The sequence below is a fragment of the Felis catus genome, chromosome C2 (genome assembly GCF_018350175.1).
Source record: "Felis catus isolate Fca126 chromosome C2, F.catus_Fca126_mat1.0, whole genome shotgun sequence".
NCBI classification, from domain to species: domain Eukaryota; kingdom Metazoa; phylum Chordata; class Mammalia; order Carnivora; family Felidae; genus Felis; species Felis catus.
Window position 1 is genome coordinate 155,408,152 of NC_058376.1, and position 21,732 is coordinate 155,429,883.

The 21,732-nt window shown below is 41.7% G+C and overlaps 1 long non-coding RNA gene across 1 annotated transcript in view; it reads right to left on the bottom strand.

The window, feature by feature from the left end:
* Window positions 1–13,092: 13,092 nt before the first annotated feature.
* Window positions 13,093–21,732, bottom strand: part of LOC109491606 — an 87,627-nt gene continuing 78,987 nt past the window's right edge. The window contains exon 3 of the long non-coding RNA XR_002745520.2: window positions 13,093–13,671. This is a non-coding gene — a long non-coding RNA (uncharacterized LOC109491606). The remainder of the gene's footprint in view (window positions 13,672–21,732) is intronic.

A 21,732-nucleotide genomic window follows, 5' to 3' on the forward strand; every position in this document is an offset into this window, starting at 1 on the left:
CACAGCTTATTTGCCAAGCACACTACTGATAGTCTATCATTTTTCCCTCTTTGTACCCAGATTTTATAGATGCAGAGCCTGAAGTTCATTGAGGTAAGTGACTGGCCCAATGTCAAAGGAGAAAAGGAAAATCTTTCATATGTGAGGTGATAGACCTCTGAGAATAGAATGAGTCCCTCATGGGAAGTCCCAGGCACCCATGACATGGAGTGGTGTGATAGAGGCACCACTTGTGGTCAAGAAGTCTTACTTGGAGATCCTTAAAAGACAACAACGTTCTTCTTCTCTTTCTGTCAAAGCATCTGGGTCTGCCCGGTGTATCAGAGTTTCTGAGGAGTGAGATGGCTGGTCAAATAGGAGTCACCAGCAGGGAGGACAAGGTTAAGTGCAAGCCTGCTTAACCTCACAGAAAAAATCAGGAAGGAGAGCAGGAAGGCATCCTGCACCTTGTGGCCACTTTGAAAACACCTGTCAAACCAGAGAGGAGGCAACAAATAATTTTCTTTGCTTCTTTCAAAGTAACCACAATAATAGGAACTGGTGAAGAGGAATCTCTGGACTTAGGTGTGGGCTTTTGTCTATTTGTCTGCCTGTCCCATCACATACTGGACACCAGTATATACTATTACAGTATATAAACATAACGCTAGATAATCAAATGAATGAAAAATAAGTGGAAAGACATAATGCCTGGATGGATGGATGGATGGATGGATGGATGGATGGATGGATGGAAACTCTCTCAAAGCTATAACCAGCAAGTCAGATAACCCATGGACTTCTAGCTCAAACCAGGGCAGGTCTGTGATGACAATAATGAAACTTAAACTTGAGAGACCATCACTTGCACGGGACATCTCCAAGACACTAGCAGGAGCTATAGCAATGTGCTCACAAGACCTTAAGGTTTTGCAAAATTTGTGAAAGTTTAGAAGTTTAAAACACAACTGCTTAAAACTTCTGCCTCTGCTCTGTCATGTGGACTGACATTAGAGCGGCCATCTGTATTTTTAGTTCAGCTAAGGAAGGGCATACATTTTGTTTGGGTCGAGTGGAACATATTTATGTGGCTCACAGTCCTTCTCGTGAGCAGTTAAGTCATTGCTGTAGGAAGGTGGGAATAACTTCCAGGAATACTCCTACAATTGTGCTGACTCACCCGGCGTCATGGCAGAACTTGAGGTGAAAGCTTAGTACAAACATGACCCGAAACTCTTAGTGTCAGAAGCATGTAGGCAATGGAGGAAAACGAAGTTTAAAATGTGTGGAAGCAGGGGCTAGTCTGTGGAAACTTCTTCCAGTCAACAGACATGTAAATTTGTAAGCAAAGGACTTCATTTTAATTAATCCCAAGGCAAAATGAAAAAAAAAATTCTCCTGTCAGGAAAGACTTGATAAAGTACCTTACACACTTATAAAGGCATTTTTTAATTGATGGCAATCATGCAAAGTAGAATGTATCAAACCACATCTCTGGGTTTGTAAGGTACAGTCCTGTACAACCGATGACAGACACAGCACAATGTCAAGTTTCAGACTCTCTGCGTCCCAGTGCATCAAACTTGATCTGAGCATTTCCGAGACTTGGGACAAACTCTGGGGTCCCAGACAAAAAGACCCACAAGATGGCCTCTGAGGCAGCAAAGCCACCTGAAGAAAAAAATGTTCCAACAACAAACTGCCTGCACTTTTTCATCTCTATGTCATTGGGTGTCGTATGAGACTTGATTACATAATTAGGGACCTCAATACGATGTGGCAACAGTTTTTTTTTTTAATGTTTATTTATTTTTGAGACAGAGGGAGACAGAGTGCGAGTGGGGAGGGGCATAGAGAGAGGGAGACAAAGAATCTGAAACAGGCTCCGGGCTCTGAGCTGTCAGCACAGAGCCCGATGCGGGGCTCGAACCCACGAACCGTGAGATCATGATCTGAGCCGAAGCCGGACGCTTAACCGACTGAGCCACCCAGGCGCCCCTAGCAACAGTTTTAATGTATCTACTTGTAATTAGTCATGTCTTAATTTAAGAATAATTGTGTATACTTGCATAGAATGATCCACACAAGTATTTCAGTATGTATCTGTCTAGATGTACATACATAAATATATAATGGGTGTGAAAGTTAATAATAACAATCGGTAGGTAATTGACAAAATGTATACATTCTGGGCTTTATCTGTCTGTGGTGTTTTCCAGCACTTTACAGTTATAATTTGTATGGGTTATTTTTGCATTAAAAGTGAATATTCAAGGCACCGGGGTTGCTCTATCAGTTAAGTGTCTGACTTCGACTCAGGTCACGATCTCACAATTCGTGGGTTCGAGCCCCATGTGGGGCTCCCTGCTGACAGCTCAGAGCCTGGAGCCTGCTTCCGATCCTGTGTCTGCCTCTCTCTCTGCCTCCCCTCTGCTCGTGTTCTGTCTCTCTCTCTCTCTCTCTCTCTCAAAAGTTAATGTTAGAAAATTTTTTTAAGTAAATGTTCATTTTTATACCTAATTTTGCATTTTAAATGTCTAAGAAGCCTAACACACGTGTGCACACACATACCTAAAGCCTAAAGCCACCTCTGAGCTCACAGGGCCGAGGCTTTTTATCAACAGTTCAGCCTTTGGATTTGTGTTTAATTTGATTTTGCTTTTCCTCCTCCTTCCCTGAGTAGCAGATGATTCAGAGACTGTTTATAGAAAAAAAAGCCAAGGAGTGTGCTGGGAACACTGGGATGGGCCAGTAGTGTGGCAGGCGGTGGGGAGGAGGGTACGTTGCCCTTTTGATTCTTTTTCCCTCGTCCACCTGGTCCAGGAAATCAGGACCTGAAACCCACCAGATCCACGGGGCAAACATCCTGCTTCAACCTCGCCCCAGTTTGGCGCGTTGTCTTCGCCCTGCTCTCCCCTTCCTCCCCAACACGTTTATATGCAGCCTTTTCCGCACAGCACACGCTGGCTCACGTCACAGTAACAGATGATTCCCGGTAAAGGTCACTGGCCCAGGGCTACAGTTATTAGCCGCAGTTTTCTGTCCTCGCTGGCGGAATTACTCCTGAACCCAGGGAAGGAAAGAGCTGCCAGAATGAGTCGAGGGGACTTCGGGTGGGTATTTACGGACCTTGTGCACACAGAAGCATGACCATAAGTGAGACCTGCCATTTGCGCTCAGCTAGACTCCTAGGAATTTTCAGAGCATCGCTAATAAAAAAAAAAAAAAAAGAAAGAAAGAAAGAAAAAGGAAACAGTAAAAAAATAAAATGTCTCCTGAAACATCGTATGTCCAGATCTCATTTTCTCTCTGCGCTTCTGTGTTCCCCAGCAACTATGCACAACTGAAGTTACCGACAGAGCCCCAAGGGCAGACTCAAACCTGCCGAATGAAGTCAATGGTGGAACTGGCTTGGTCTGATGCTCGGCGTATGGGAATTTCTAGTTAAGTCAGCCAACACATGCGTCACGCAGTGGTTGAGTCAGTAGCGGCATATGGCTACAGCATTCTTCTCTGGAAGGTCATTCAAAATAGATTTAGAGCTCTCGCCTGCTCTTTGCTACTGGATCACTTCACCTTGCCCTCTCTCTCGAGAAACATAGTTCCTCATGGATGACAATACCATCTGAGGCTACAACGGTAGATGGAAATACAAAGGGAAACAAAAGATGGTGCCCACCTTCAGAGCTCATAAGCCAGTGTTAGAAAAAAGATCGTTATCTGGTAATTCCAAGACAGTATGTTACCAAGCTCTGGGACAAGGGAAATTGAGGAAGGAGGCAACCATGTGGGGCCTCAGTGGTTCTTCAGTGAGGACGAAGCACAGGAAGTTTCTTCATGATGAGTGAAATTCACCAGGAGGACGAGTGGGAAGGGTATTCAGGGAAGAGACCAACACAACAGAAGACAAGGCATGTGAATAAAGCACAGCCATTCCAAGGTACAGGAAATAAGGAACTTGGCTTGGGTGAGGTACAGGGTGATGCCAGGAGATGCTGCTGAGGGGCCAGGCTGAAGCTCCCTCCTACCAAACTTAGCGAGGGAATCATTAAAGGCATTCCCATGTAGTCAACTCATGAGTTAGAAACCCAAGAGTTCTTATGTTTCCTATTTAAAAAAAATACGAGAGGGGCACCTGGGTGGCTCTGTCAGTCAAGCGTCCAACTCTCGATTTCGGCTAAGGTCATGAACTCACAGTTCGTGGGTTCGAGCCCCACATCAGGCATTATGCTGACAACGCAGAGCCTGCTTGGGATTCTCTCTCTCTCCCTCTCTCTCTGCCCCTCCCGTACTTGTGCGTGCTCTCTCTTTCTCTCTCTCTCAAAATGAGTAAATAAAATAAAACAAAATAAAATAAAAAATATGAGAAAGTTAGTGCCCCCAACTCACTGAAACTTTATTCCAGAAGTTATTTTGTGTGGTTCAACAGACAATCCCTTTCAGCAATATTGGCAATATTTCCTTACTGGAGCACCTTGAAGAATTGACTCAAGCTTCAATGAAACGAGGACATTGTAAGTACAGGCAAGGCAATTAGAGGGTAGCCCAGGTGAAGTAAAGTAGGTAGGATTACTTCCCCAGACTGAGCTTCAAATTCAGTGTTAGTTAATTAACTCCGTAGAGTTTTAGCTTCTTTCCTCTTCCAACTGCAATCTCCCCACTGGTCAAGAGAAATACAAGAAAATATGATTTTTCAGAGGCATAAAAGACACAGGCCATCTAGCACCAGGCATGTGGGCACACCTTGTGAGACCACAATTACAATTCCAACCCTCAGCCACTGCCTGCCTAGGCTGAGCTTGGTAATTATTCCAGCAGTGGATCCACTCTGTGCTTCCTACAGCTGAGATTGCCAGCAAATCCAGGCGGGAATGAGGAGTGGGGGTGTGTAAAGGAGAAATATTTTTGACAAATATATTGGAACACATGTATCCTAATCAGTGTCGTTGTCTCCAGGAAAATGATTGCCATGAAAGGTTACTAACAAACAAACAAACAACAATAAACCCCCACTTATTCCGGTGATGCATGCACTGTCAAACGTGTAACGATCTTTTATTGTGTTATTGAAATCTGTTTGCTTCTTGAGCCATCAGAAGTGATAACTCTCCCATCCTTGTCCTCTAAGTCAGTCTTAAATCTAACCACTCAAAGTCCTCTTAAGTCTTAACTGGGTGGGGGGGCAATTTTGCCCCCTAGATGTTTGGCAATATCTGGAGACGTTTCTGGTCACCACAACTAGAGAGGATGTGCCACTGACATCCAGTGAGGCGAGTGGAGTACTAAGCATCCTATCACATGCAGGACCATGCCCCCTCCAACAGATAATGGATGAGAGAAGGCACACAGGAATGAAGACCATGGAAGTATATACACAAGAATCAAGGAGGCGAAGCTGACAGAATCAATGACTGTGAATGTGGACGACAGGGGACAAGCGGACTTCAGTGACTGAGAACACATCCATAGAGTTCACCGAGAGAAAGAACTCAAGCAGGAGTGCAGAGGTGACCTGTGGGAAGGGGGTGGAGAAGAAAGAAACCTATTAAGCCTCATTCTTATCTCATGACCTTTGAGTGTTAGCCCAGAACCACACTTAATAGTTCCTTGGTTCTCCCATCTATACCTCAATCCAAGTTTACTAGTCATGGTGAGATAAAATAAATAACCCCCAAATCTTAATAGTATAAGATTATAAGGTGTTTTTGTTTTTGTTTTCCTCACTCATATCACAGTCCAATGCAGGGCTGGTGGGGGAGAGGAGTCTCTCCACCCTACACAGTCATTTAAGGACTCAGATTCCTCCCATTCAGTGACTTAACTATCCCCTAAGCAAAAAGTCCTCCAGTGAATCCATTACATCTAGTAGAGCTGATGGGAAAGAGAAAGTGCGTGGAAGATCCCACATGACAGGTCAAGTCTGGAAGGGGCAGACATCACTGCTCACAGTAGTCCACTGACCTAAGTTCAGTAATATAGTCCTACCCGGTGCGAGAGAAAATGAGAAACGGTCTTGCTGTGCCCAGGAAGAAAAGGAAAGAGATTTGAGGAACACGTAGAATCATGTGCCACACCTAGCATTACCAAAATGGAGCCCACCTTTACACTCTGCTTGGTGAACAGACCTGTTGCCCCAGTCAGCCTGAACCAGGACCCCTGAATGGCTGTCTTTCTTCCAGCTCTGCCACTATATGCATTAGTGCTGTTGATTCTCCCTATGACACATCTGGGCAATCTGTCTCTTCCCTTCTACTCATTTCGAAAAGACCCTTGAGTAGGTCATGTCCCAGTTGGAACATTTCAGAACTTTCCGAACTTATCTTCTGCTTAGTCTTATCTCCATCTTCAGTGCAGTTTCCACATTGCACAAAGTTTCTGAGATACAAATCTGTCAGACCATATCATTTTCATGCCTAAAATCCTTTAGTGACCAACCACTGCCCTTAGGATAATCCAAACTCTTTGATCCAACATATGGAAACTCTTCATTATCTCAACCCCATTTCCTCTTCAGGCTACCATGCCATCACTTAGTTATGGCACTCTGCATTCCAACCATAAACCATCATACCCTGAATTCTCTGAGCTGACCTCATTCTTGAAAGCCTTCAGACCCTTGTTCATGCCATTACCTGAATGGGGAAATTCTCTTACCGACTCTTCTATCCTAACATTTCTCACTTGGTGTCTCCTACTTATACCACTCAGCCCTACAACCATTGTCTCAAGAGTATCCAATCCCTTGTGCTAGTTTCCACCAGACGGTATCTGTGCTGATCTCATCTACTGTGTTTACCGTGCTATAGCCTGCACACTCACATCACTCCTTAGATATTGTATTCATCTGTACCCCCAGTGCCTAAGGAATTCATGGCATGTACTCAACACATATCCAAAACTCCACGCCCGAAAAACAAATAATCCAGTGAAGAAATGGGCAGAAGACATGAATAGACACTTCTCTAAAGAAGACATCCAGATGGCCAACAGGCACATGAAAAATGCTCAACGTCACTCCTCATCAGGGAAATACAAATCATAACCACACTGAGATACCACCTCTCACCAGTCAGAGTGGCTGAAATGAACATATCAGGAGACTATAGATGCTGGCGAGGATGTGGAGAAATGGGAACCCTCTTGCACTCTTGGTGGGAATGCAAACTGGTGCAGCCGCTCTGGAAAATGGTGTGGAGGTTCCTCAAAAAATTAAAAATAGACCTACCCTATGACCCAGCAATAGCACTGCTAGGAATTTACCCAAGGGATACAGGAGTGCTGAGGCACAGGGGCACTTGTACCCCAATGTTTATAGCTGCACTTTCAACAATAGCCAAATTATGGAAAGAGCCTAAATGTCCATCAATTGACGAATGGATAAAGAAGATGTGGTTAACATATACAATGGGATACTACTTGGCAATGAGAAAGAACGAAATCTGGCCATTTGTAGCAACATGGATGGAATTGGAGGGTATTATGCTAAGTGAAATAAGTCAGGCAGAGAAAGACAGATACCATATGGTTTCACTCTTATGTGGATCCTGAGAAACTTAACAGAAGACCATGGAGGAGGGGAAGGGGAAAAAAAAGTTAGAGAGGGAGGGAGGCAAACCATAAGAGACTCTTAAAAACTGAGAATAAACTGAGGGTTGATGGGGGGGTGGGAGGGAGGGGAAGTGGGTGATGGGCATTGAGGAGGGCACCTGTTGGGATGAGCACTGGGTGTTGTATGGAAACCAATTGGACAATAAATTTCATGTTAAAAAAAAAGATGTTAAACCACATCCATCACTAGCATGACAACTAAACTATTATAAATTGTTATCAAAAAAGTTTAGAAAGAGGGTTTCTGGCCACCTCCTATCACCTACCACTAGACAAAAATATCAATTACAGCAAATAATATCTTCCCAATAAGTGTCATCTAGAGTCATAAGCTGAAATGATTCATTCTACTTCTGAAATATTATTGGTGATTATCAATGTTCTTTTGACTACACTTAGTTACCTTGCTACTATCTCCTTCCACTATATTCAGATGATTACAAAGGGAAAACTCTTACCAGTTGAGCCTAATTTTTTGACTACTTGGTTTTTCTTCCAGTTTTATTTGGACAGAACTGATACACAATGCGACACTATACATTGAAGGTGTGGAGCATGACTTGGCATGTGCATATATTGCAAAATGATTACCACAATAAGTTTAGTTAAGACCTGTCACTTCAATTAGAAATTACAATTTTTTTGTGCGTGTGAAGGCAACAATTAGGATCTACTTGCTTAGAAACTTCCAACTATACCACATAACATAACTATAGTCTCCATGTGGTACGTTACATCCCCGGGACTTATTTCTTTTACAACGCTAAGTGCATCCCTTTTGGTCACCTTCACCCAATCCCCTCACCCCAGACTCCTACCTCTAGCAACTACAATCTTACCCTTTCTTTTTAAAACTTTCATATTTGAGTATAGTTTACACAAAATATTACATTAGTTTCAGGTTTACAACAGAGTGACTTAACTCCTCTGTATGTTATGCTGTGCTCACCACAGGGATAGCTACCATCTGTCACCATACAAAACTACGACAATATCATTGACTATATTTTTCTGAGTTTGGATTTTTTTTTCTTTACATTCCACATTTAAGTGAGGTCATGTAGTATTTGCCTTTAACTGTTTTGTATCTGAATCTTAACTTAGCATCTTGATACATCAGGAGAAAACTCTCACGATGGATGTTGACTGGTTTCATGCAAACCTAGAGGCCATTAGAGCTTCCCAGCAGCCCTCTGACATCCTCTATACAATTTCTCTTCCCGCTCTCCAGAAATTCCTTTCACTCCTTATTCATACTCCAGCTTCCCACACCTCCTTCCATGGCCATAATCTCCACCAATGACTTCAATGATTATTTCATTACGAGAATAGAAGCAAGCAAATGAAACTTCCACTTGCTACGATGATGTCTGTCAGTCCACCTGCATCCATATCGATATAATCTTCCTTTCTCCTCTTACAAAGAAAAGATATTTGCGCTTTAGTCTAAGATGAGGTCTGCCTTTCTGTGCTAGACTCCACTCCCTCCCAGGTACCTACTCAAGGAATCAATTTTTCAGTGCCCATCTTCTCTGCTACAATATAAGCACTCGCACGCTCTCGTGTTTGCTCTGTCTCTATCTCATTCAATAATTCTCCTCAATATTGAAATATTCTAATTAACATTGTCTGTATTAAAAATAAGCCTTTCCATTAGCCTCCCAATCTTCTCCAGTACCTGACCCATTTTCTCCTTTCTTTCACAGCAAAATTCTTCTAAGGTTTGGCTACTTTCTCAATCTCCCTTCTTATCCTCTCCACAAGAACTCTCTTATCAAGGCCACCAATGACCTTGATAATGACCTCATATGCCAGCTCTCAGACATCATGTTACTCACCTTACCTGCAACATATAACACAGCTGATCAGTAAGCTCTCCTCCTTCAAACACCCTCTTTTTTAATTCTTGGTTCTCATTCTCATTCACTGGCTGTTTCTTCTCAGTCTCATTAGCCAGCTACTTCTTGTGTTCCAGATTTCTAAATACTAGAATGACCCAGAGGTCTGGCCTTGGATTTCTTCTCTTTTCTAACCACAGACACTTAAAAAAATAGCCTTCTACTAAATCATTCTAAGGGAGACATGAAGAGAAATCACTGATGGAAATACAGTAGTATAATTAAAGTCAAGTATTTCATTTAATCTCATTAACTCAGTGCCATCTATAGGCAAATAGACATTTAAATATCCAGCCCCAATTTCTCCCCTGAACTCCAGACCCTTATTTCTAGCTGCTTACTTATCATCTCCAAGTCCAGAGCTAAGAAACATTTTGGGGGCGCCTGGGTGGCTCAGTCAGCTAAGCGGCCGATTCTTGGTTTCGGTTCAGGTCATGATCTCGTGGTTTTGTGAGTTTCAGCCCTACAGCATGGAGCCTGCTTGGGATTCTCTCTCTCTTCCCCTCTCTCTCTCTCTCTCTGCCCCTCCCCCACTTGCCCTGTTTCTGTCTCTCTCAAAATAAATAAATAAACTTTTTAAAAAATACTATAAAAAACATTTGGAATAGTATATGTCCAAGACCTAGTTCTCTATGTCTTAATCAGACTTCTAATCCATCAGTCCTACCTCAGAAAACTGAAATTTCATGCTTGCCTTCGTCCAAAACCTTAGAGCCATCCTTAATTCCTTTCTTTTCCTCTTATCCTTCATCTGACCCTGTTGTCTCTATATTCAGAATTTCAGAATATATACCTAGAATCTTTCTATTTCTCCCCACTTCCAACAATATTACTCTGAGCCTGAACTACCATCATCTCTCTCTTGGGCTCTTATAATAACCTCCCAACAGACCTCCCTGCTCTACCTCAGCATCCCTGTATCTTCCTTCAAATGGTCCTTTAAACAAACAAACAAACAAACATGTCCGGATATGTAACTCCTTCCCTCTAAGCCTTCCAGTGCTTCCCTTACCATTCAGAGCAAAAACACTCCACCACAAGGTCATGTATGGTCCCATCCCTGTGATGTCTCTGATACCTCTCCCACTCTTGCCCTTGCTCACTCCTTTTATCCACATTGGCTGACATATGACCTGTGAACACTCTAATACGTTCCCATCCCAGGGCCTTTGCATGTAGCCTTCTGCCCTAAATGTTCTTCCTCCAGACAGGCTAAAATTTTGAGCCTTCATGATCACGTTATGAGAGATATTTGCCCTAGCCACTCTAGCCAAAATCATCCTGTCTCCCTCTCTGCTGTTTGCCTGCTTTACTTTTGCTCCTTGGCATTTCTCACAACCTGACATGATATTTATGTGTTCGCTATCTGTATCCACCATTAGGACAGAGGATACAGTTAGCTCCTTGAGAAGAGAAGCTTTGCTTTGCTCAGTTCAATATCTGCAGTACTTAGAAGAACTCTGGGCATGCAGTAATAATCAATGAATGATCAATAATCAATGAATTATAATAGCTAGAATCCTTATGTCAAGCAGTGTTCTAGATTGAATTGTGTTCTCCCCAAATTCATACGTGGGCAGCCTGGACCCCAGTATGACCGTGTTTGGAAGTTGAGACCTATCAGGGGTTAGTTGGGGTTGAATAAGGTCATGGGGTGGGGAGGCTGGTTGATCCTATAGAACTGTTGTCCTTGTGGGAAGAAACACTGGAGAGCCATGTGAGGACACAGAGAGGTGGGGCCCATCTGCAGGCTAGCAAGGAAGCGCTCATCAGAAACTGAATCAGCCAGCGCCTTGACCTTGGACGTCACAGCCTTTACAACTGTGAGAGATAGAGGTGTCTTGTTGGAGCCACTCAGTCCACCACTTACCAGCAGTGTGACCCTCTAAGACTTTCTGGCCCTCTGTTTCCTCATCTGTAAAATGGGAATGAGGAATATCAGTACTTACATGAAAGCAATATCGCGAGGACTAAATGGAACTAACGCATATGAAGTTTTCAGAACAGGGCCTGGGACATATTAAGCTCTTAGGTAATGTCAGCAATTACCATGGACTTGATGTGCTAAAACGCTCCTAAGGTTTTCATGGTACTGCTTCTATCACCACTAAACGACCTTTTTAGCACCTTATCATTTGCAAAGAAATTTTTACATATACATTCTCTTCTCACCACCGCCCTGTGAATCATGAATAATCCAAAGTGAGGGATGGAGGCACAAAGTAGAACAGAGGAAGCACACAGGCACATGCACATGCACACTTAGGCACATTTACAGCCTCTTCTTCTGGGTGAACTCCTATTCACCCTTCAAGCCCTGTGCCCACGTTGCACCTTGAAGCTTTGCTGGAACAGCCCTGTTCCAGCCAGGTATCATGACTTGCCCCAAGCTACCAGCCAAGGTCCCACTGTGATTCTTTCATGTGGCAGGAGCTCAATAATTACTTCCCTGGCATGACATACTCATCCAGAACTTGTATTTCTCTGGCTTTAACACTAGTTGTGCTGGCTGGCTTGAAGGATGTCCCCACCCAACAAAAGCTCTACTGCAAATTAGCCCCTAGAGAGCATCTCATGTGTGCTGCCTTATTCCTACGTCATCCCTCTGGATGCCCTCACTGCTGTCTGTTGACAGGGTCCCCAGGAGGCCTTGCTCTGCTGCTGGCATCTTGTAGGAAAACACTGGTATCTTCTCCGTTCCTCCCTGTCCTCCAGAACTCCCTCCACGATTCTTGCTCTGTCCTGTCATCTGAAGCCCATGTCCCTTGTGCGCCCCTCCTATTTAGGAGATACCAGTACTCCAAGAAACTCCAAAGTCTTGCTGGCAGGTGAGAAAAACTCTCAAAATTTTACTTGGAGGCTCCCCTCCCTGGAACTTAGCTCTGAGTACATAGGCCCCAGGCAATAAGGCAAATCTAAGTACAGACAGCGAGCTCTGTACTTGCCAGTCACTGCCTCCTACAAGAAAATCATCACCAAAAGCCAACCCTGAGAGCCTGGTCTTCAGTTTCCCTGGAATGAGTTTTTCTTACAGATGCCTGGACTATGCTGGCTCCCTCTTCCCCTGATCCAGCCTAAAATGCGAGCCTACCTGCGACCCAAGGTGGCAGCAGCCTGCCTGGGACTACGAAGTAACTAGCAAGGAGTAGATGGAACCTTAGCCTATTTCATCAACAGTCCCTGTCCTTTCCACTTCCACTTGCCATGGTGCCTCTTTCCTTGGAATTAGGTGCCCAAAGGCGTAAAGCATACATAATGAATCCAGTGCTCCTTATCTTAGGTAGAGCTATGCCAATAAACTGAAAACTCCTTGATCACCAGTGTTAACTCTGGCACCTAGATGCCAGGATCCCTGGCAGGGAGAAACGATTAGTCTTGACTGCCTTCCGTGCTGTTTTGGCTCAGCAAGGAAAAAGATACCCCAAGAAGAAAGTAGGTTTGATTTGTTTGTTTGTTTGTTTGTTTGTTTGTTTGTTTATTTATTGAGAGAGAGAGAGAGAGAGAGAGAGAGAGAGAGAATGAATGAGCAGGGGAGGAGCAGACAGAGAAGGAGAAAGACAATCCCAGGCAGGCTCTTCACTGCTTGTGCAGAGCCCTATGTGGGGCTCGAACTCACAAACCGTGAGATCATGACCTGAGCAGAAACCAAGAGTCAGAACGCTTAACCAACTGAGCCACCCAGGTGCCCAAGAAGAAAACGGTTTTGATACATCTTGTTACGAAAGTCAAGACAAGAAATACTTGCCTTTTTGATCACATGACTGGAAGGTTCAGGGTGCAGTTGGAGACATTAGCATACCATTATCTGCCCTGTTGACAGTCTCACAAATCTGCTGCCTATCCCCAGCTCTAAAAAAACTTAAAAGGGACATCCACAGTGTGAGAAGAACTTAGAGAGAAACGATGCTCACACACTAAGGCCTACGGCAGTGCAACCCTCCAAGTCAGTCTCCCGTGGCTTGTGCGCTAAACTACAAGATGGCTGCAATTGTCCACCTCCCTCTGAGGCCATGCCCCTTCTGCAATGTGGTCTAATCGTGTGCAATGTGGTTTATTTTCCCTCATCTTGAATCTGTCCTGGTCTTGGGCCTTGGTTTGGCCAATAAAATACAGTAGAAGTGATCAGAGTGCCAGGGCTGAGCGCAGGTCTCAACAGTCTTTGTGTTCTGTTCTTTCACTCAGAATCCTGCTGAATAAACACAAAGCAGCTTGCTGTGGGGTAAGATACCCAGAGAAATAAGGCGATTTGGTTAAAGTTTGCTAAGCCAATAAATAACAGAATCAAAGGCAGAATCAAACTCTCTAATTGTCTAGACTCTGATGGTAATGCTTTTCCCAGGATGTATTTTCCCTAACCCCATCCTCCCCAAGAAATTAGTTATATGAGTCATAATGGAAACAAAACAGTTATATCCACTGTAAAGAGAGGGGGCATTAATTTGACCAAGGCTTGTCATATAACTTGCTCTATCTGCTACAATTCTTGGACTAGTAGGCAGTGTAACTCCTCAGCACTCACAATTCTGGGCTTATAATCCTAAAGCTTCTAAGTGGAAGCAATTTAGATTCTTTGTCAGAGATTTTCCCCCCAGGTTTCTTAAAAGATAATCGACATATCACACTGTAAGTTTGGGGTATACAGCTGTGTCGACTTGATACAGTTATATATTGCAAAGTGATTACCACTCTAACATTAGCTAACACCTCCATCATGTTACATGATTACCATTTCTTTTTTTGTGGTGAGAACATTTAAGATCTATTCTCATAGCAACTTTCAAATATATAATACAGTATTATTAACTAAAATCCCCATGTTGTACACTATCCCCAGAATTCATTCATCTTATAAATGGAAGGTTACATCCTTTGACCAACACCTCCCCATTTCCCCCACCTCCTAGCCCCTGGAAACCTCCATTCCAGGCTTTTTATATATGTTTGGGGTGTTTTTGGGGGGGGGGTTAATTCCATATGTAAATGATGTCATATAATATTTGTCTTTCTCTGTCTGTTGTACCTCATTTAGCATAATATCCTCAAGTTCTCTCCATGTGGTCATAAATGTAGGATTTTCTTCTTTCTTATGGCTGTATATTACATATACAGCATCTCGTCATTGATTTATCACTTCTTTTTCAGTTACAATCAGTTGAACATTTACGTGGATTTCACATCCTAGTTCATGTGAATAAGCCTGGAATGAATATGGGGTGCAGACATCTCTTCAAGATTCTAATTTCTTCTAGATATACACCTAGAAGTAGAATTGTTGGATCATATGATACTCCTATTTTTCATTTTTTGCAGAGCTTCCATACTATTTTCCATAGTGGCTGCACAAATTTACATTCCCACCAATAGTGCACAAGGGTTCATTTCTCTCCACAGTCTTGCCAACATTTATCTTTGTTTGTTTGTTTGTTTGTTTGTTTGTTTGTTTTAATGGTACCTTTTCTAACATGTATGAGGTGATATTTCATTGTGGTTGATTTGCATTTTCCTGATGATTGCTGATGTTGAGCATTTTTTCATGTACCTGTTGGCCATTTGTATGTCTCCTTTGGAAAAAAATGTCTATTCATTTCCTCTTTCCATTTTTTAATTGGATTGCTAATTTTTTTGCTATTGAGTTGTGCGGGTTCTTTATATATTTTAGATGTTAACTTCTTATCAGATATATGACTTGCACATATTTTCTCCCATTCCATAGGTTACCTTCTCTCTTTGCTAATTGTTTCTTTTAATCACTCCTATTCAACATAGTACCAGAAGGCCAAGCCTTCGTAATCAGGCAACAAAAGTAAATAAAAAAGCATTCAAATCAGAAAGGAAGAAGTAAAATTGTCTTTGTTTAAAGGTGGTATGATGCTCTAGAGAGAAAATCCTAAAGATTCCATCAAAAAAAAAAGGTTAGAACCAATGAATTCAAGGAAGTTACAAGATACAAAGTCAACAGGCAAAAATCAGTTGCATTTCTACACACTAACAATGAAATATCTGAAAAAGAAATTTTAAAAAATCTCATTCACAATAGGCTCAAGAACAATAAAATATTTAGGAATAAATTTATCTAGAGGTGATGTATCTGTACACTGAAACTAGAAAACTGATGAAAGAAATTGAAAAAGACACAGCTGAATGGAAAGATAGCCCTTGTTCCTGGATCAGAAGAATGAATATTGTTAAAATGTCCATGCTACCCAACATGATCTACAGATTCAACATAATCTCTACCAAAATCCCAATGTCTTTTTTCACAGAAATAGAAAAAAAAATCTTAAGATTTGTATAGAACCAAGAAAAGCTCAAAATAACCAAAACAATTGTGAGAAAGAACAAAGCCGGAGATATCATACTTCTCGTTTCCAAACTATGGAAACAAGTGATACTGCAAAAGAATATGAACTGGATAATAGATTGTCACAAAAAGTGTCCACATTTACTGGTTGGCCATTTTGCACCTCTTCTTTATGTTATTGGTTCTAACTCAATAGTCGTGTTTTCCAACTGGCCATGTGACCATTACTTTTTTACTTTTTTCCTTCTCAACTTTGACCTTCTTCTTGAATTTCCTTAACATTCTTCATACTTGCTAGTACCTAAGGGAGTTTATCTATTAAGTAATACAACTAATATATTACACAGGAAAACTCATTCTTTTTTATTTTATAGTCATGTCAAATATTAAGAGGGTGAATACGCCAATAATGTGCCCCCACCCAAAGTCATCCCTTGCCTTGTATCCGTGTCATCCTCTAGTATAAGACCTTACAGGGCCACTCTATGCTCCCTTATTGTATACCACATTTTAACGGACCACAACAATTATTTTCCCACTCTACTAACAAATTTTCCTACTCTGGGATCTTTAGGTTCTCCAGAAGTTTAGAGTATTGAATAGAGCTGTCAAAATGTTGACAGCAACCTGCAGCTTCTGTTCTATCAGAAAGTTTCCCCTAATTATATTATCAACAGCAATATACAGTCACAGTCTTGTACAGACCAATCTTAGGATCCAACCCCTCCATATGTCAGTGCTACATGGATCTGTGACATTTTATAACATTTCTTATGTAACTTAGGATAAATGTCATTAGGCTATTGGAAAAGTAAATGGATGACCTTTAAATATGATCATTAACTAGCTCGTTCCTTGTCCAAGCATGACTTTATACCCTCCTACACAAACTCCAGATGTTAGACTTATCTGAACTTGACCACCCTAATTAGCATAGGCCAAATCTTACTTTGACCATCTTGTTCAGAGTTAGAGAAGTTGTCGGTCAAGTGTTGTTCGCTGTAATGGAGCTTGACTTCTGCAATCTACTTGGCATGCAATTTTCATTTTGTCCCTGAGGAAACCTAGTGGTTGTCATCGGTCATATGTATGGAGAAAAGCTCTTCTTTACTGGGTTAAATAAAATATATCGCTAAATTAATTGCACGCTTTTTTTTTACTTTTTAATGTGGCTACTAGAAAATTTAAAATTGCATGTAGTCCTATTATATTTCTATTAGACAGCACTTCTCTGTGCGATAGAGAAAACATGTATTACTTTAGATTATCTGTGAACTGTGGGCACATTGACGGTGTATATAAAGGCTTCTATTTATGTAGGACAGCTACTGGTTGCATACAGCTCAGAGATGATTTGTCTGTTTCTCTTCTCCAGAGCGATTAGTCATGTAGTGAATAAACTAATTTAAAAAGAAGTCTGTGAACCAAACTGGAAATATTTTAGGACTCTTTGAATGTTAGCAAAGGAAAGAAGGCTAACATCAGTCAGTTATATTATTAATAATATTCATTATAATGATTACATAATCAGAATGCCATCTGTTAGATAATAACAATGTGGGAAAAACAGAAAAAACAGCAAAACATCATAATCTTTCTACCATATTAGTCACAGGACAAATCAATGGCTTGTTTTGGTGAAAAGATAAGTGGAGCTCATCTTTCTTTTGTTAATATATAGATTTAATGGTTCTGTCCTACAAAAATAGCAAAATATCAAAACTCAAGAATTTCAGAGTGAGGACTCTCAGCCTACTGGGAGGAGTTAGTAGATAAAGAGGAGGAAGGAAGGAGGGAGGGAGGAAGGAAGGATTAAAATAGGTGTTTTCAATTCTAAAGTAAAGTTACACTTGAACCTCTATGGTAGCTTTAGTCTTTGAAAATCTTTGTTTTTAAGGAAACTAGCCTCAAAACAATACTTTCAAGAATGTTTCAAATTTGTGCATGAAAAGCTACACAGCAGTAAAGAAAAGGGAATGAGAAAAAATGCTCTGATGAGAAAAAGAGAGAAAGAGGCAAGGAAAGGGGAAACGGAGAACACAAAGAGAAAATAGATGAAAGGAATATCTGTGTATCTTCTCCATGTGGGACACACGCTCCATTAGCAATATGAGGCTAGGATAATGGATAGCTAACTGAACCCGTCTTCTAGGCTAGACATGTCTCCAGTTCTCAACCCTGCCATGGAAACATTATCCTATTTCCCATTTGAAGAAGCAAGAGATTAAGAAAGATTAAGCTTAAATACATTAGCCAAATCAGTAGTGGTAGAAGGAGGGTTTAAATCCAAGTTTACCCAGCTACCGAGTCCACGATTTCCCCACTTCTAGAAGATACACTCTTATCTTCAGGATACAATCCATGCCCTCAAAGTGTATGCAGTGCACGAAGAGTAAACACAGGACTTCTTGTTTGATTAAGATCTGACAAGGTGACTCCTTTGAAATCAACTACCCCTCTAGACCCTGGAGTCCAGTGCTGTCCCATATAGTAACCACAAGCCACATAGAAAATCACCCCAGATGTCAAAGACTCAGAACAGGAAAGGAATGTAAAATGTCATGAATCATTTTTATATTAATCACATAGCAATACGGTAATATTTGGATTGGCGTAAAACGAACTATATTATTAACCTTAATTTAACCTGCTTCACTTTCTTTTTTTAATGGGGCCACTAGTAGATTTTAAATTATGTGTATGGTCCATGTTATATTTTTATTGGACAGCATTACTCCAGGGTATAATAAGAATACCTACTATTGGTAGACAAATACCTAACATTATGTTGCTGGTATCTGCCCTAAGACAGCAAAAATGTTCTCCAGAAAACCTGAATCTGTTCATCTCATGGTGGATAGGTCACTGTGTACCCCACCCACGGCCCCATTTAATAGGCCTTGGTACCAATCCCTCAGCTGCAGGGTGTAAATGCACAGTGGCTGCCTTTCTAGAATGTTCTCCCCTGCTGATAGGCTTGCCCCCAATGAAGCAGAAAATGACTCATGCTTTATTTAGTGGTCAACAGCCAATCTGTTTGCCTTGAGGGCACATGAATTTGTGGTGCTGTTTCTGTTTCCAGAGCCCCTCTGGGTAAAACCAAGGTTAAGGCTTTAACTTGCTCAGCCCCTTCCCCTTCCAATCCTGCTTCACTCCCTTTCTTTTGACTTTTGGGAGTTTTCACCTGTTTGGTTGGTTGGTTTGCGGAGATTTTTGTTTTTGTTTTCTTCTCTTTCCTTTGTTGTTTTTTTTTTTCCTTTTCTTTTTGGTGGAGATGTCCTCTATAAACCAGACAGCCCTAAATTCTTGCTTATGTTGACTTTTGCTTGTAAAGAATGCAACCTGAGAGCCAAAACAGGTTCTGGCACCAATTCTAATGTTGAGGGCAGGACATCCCCAAACTGATGAGGTTTTCTAATGTTGGGGGTGGGGGTTCGGAGCTGACAGCCAAGAAAGAATTCTTGAATATGTCCTTCGTGCAAAACAGGTGGTTTTATTAAAGTACAGGGCAGGACCCATGGACAGAAAGATCTGCACTGGGGTGGTGAAGAGTGACTGGTTACATACTACGGAAATGGGAGAGATAAAGTCAAGACAAAGTTTCTTAAAGGGATTTCCAAATGCTGAAGACTCACAGATTACTGGAGGCCTAGCTAATGTCAACCTCAAGTCGTTCTTCCCTCTAGCAAAGCATTAAGACAGTAGGGAGTCCCTGGACATTACGCTATTGGTAAGATTGTCCTTTTTTTCTAATTGTACTATGATATTTGTAAACTAATGGAGACTATCAGTTTAACCCTTTGTATTCCGTATTTTCCTTTGTTCTTGGGCAGCCAGGAGTGCCTGAGGAATGTCACACATGCCCCACGGGGAGGGGGGGGGCAGGTGGGGGGGAGGGGCGTGCTAGCTTGTGTTTGGCCCTTAGCTTGCCTTATAGTCCCTTATCAAAACCAATGAACAAATCTGAGGACCCCAGCTGGGTGTCCTACAATAAAACTCAATTCTGACACTATCTACTCAGAGAGAGCATCTCATTGCACAGATTAACGGTTCAGTCCTATAAAACTGCCCCCCCAACCCACTTGAGACATTGTTCAAAAGCTCAGGTTGTCACCTGTGCTTCTGACATCCTGGCTTTAAACGAGAGGTTCCCAAGACTCCCTCCTTGGGTATAACTAATTTGCTACAGCAGCTCACAGAACCAGAGAAACATTTTCCTTACTAAATTTCCTGTTTATTATAATAGAATGTAACTCAGGGAACCAGACAAAGAGATGCTCAGGGTCAGGTATGCAGAAAGGGCACAGAGCTTCCACGCTTTTTCCAGGGCCCCACTCTCCCAACAGTCCCACGTATTCACCAATGTGGACGCTCTCAAATCCTCTCCTTTGGGGTTTGTACGGAGGCTCCATTACATAGGCATTAGTGATTAAATCACTGGTCAGGGGCAATTGAATTCAATCTCCAGCCCCTCTCCACTCCCTGGATGGGTCAGGGGACGGGACTGAAAGTTCTAGCCCTCTAATCACCGTTGGTTTTCTGGGCAACCAGCTTCCGTCTTTTTGTTACCTAAGGGCTATCCCAAGGCTACTACATTAACATTAAAAAATACATCTTTATGGCTCTTATCACAAGAAATTCCAAGGGTTTGGGGGAACTAGGAGTCTGGAACCCTGGAGGAAGACCAAATATATATGAGAAATATATAAATCACGTTATCACAGACTCAAATTTCTAACTCTCTTCCCACAGCAAATGTTGTACATGTGTTAGTATTAACAAAAATGTGCTACACATGCTAACTCTCTACCGGCAATTACTAATGGCTTCAAGGACATAAGCTTATTAACCCTTTTCTTCATGTCTAACCCCGGTACAAAAGATACATTTGATGATGACTGTTAGCCTCCATTCTGGTTTCAAATGAAATAAGAAAAAAAAAAAATAAACACAGAAAATTACAAATATGATCCTGAGATTTATTTTACTTTGCCTACCTAATACTGGATTAGAGAAACAAACATCTCATAATGTTCAGTAGGACTGACCGAAGAAGAAAACAAAGAAACTAATTTGCACACCAACTGTGTCAAAAACCAAGCTGGACGCTTTCAAACTTTATCTCCTTTAACCCTTGAAATCACTGCCCCTATTTTACAGATGAGAAAATTGACCTGCTCTGAAGCTGTTTAATTTGTCCTAGGTCACCCATCTAGCAGTTAAAACAGAGCCTGGTGTAAACACACATCTAACTCCGAATCTGATGGTCTCTCTCCTCTCCTAGTAATTTCCAAACTTTTCTGATTTCCAATTTCCAAAATGTTCTGCATGGCCCTTGTAATAATTCGTCTCCACACTCAATGTATAAAGTTCCAATTGTTCTAGAAAATTGAAAAAATAGGAATAAATTATTTTAAAACTACCAAATCGGGTAAGAAGTAGAAGCCATGTCATCTCACCAGGATGTTATCGTTTACCCTGTTTGCATTATTAGAATCCTCTTGAATCTACCCTTTGCAGAAATATTGCAGCCAATTGTCTATTTGTGAGTGTTGGGTTGGTTGAATCCAAATAGTCGCTAAGAATGCACTTAGCACTGCAGGACACTGAAAGCAAATGAATGTAAAGGGGTCCCCACCTCTCTCAGGAAGCCTTAAGTAACTGACAACCAGCCCGAATGAGGGCATCTTTCTCAACCAGTATGTTAAATACACATTAGAAAGGCTTTTGCTATTTCTATGTGTTCTAGATGGCAATGGATTGTAATGAATCTATGACTTTCTTTTTGCAGGGTTTGCAATGGGTCTTTCGGTACTAAATCTTCCCACTTTGTAGACCACTCTTTGATCCCATAAGGCTTCCCAAGAGTGTTAAAACCCAGTTATTCTTTCAGGCCCCCACCACTTGATTTCAGCCTCTACTACCATGAGATCTTTTCACTGGAAT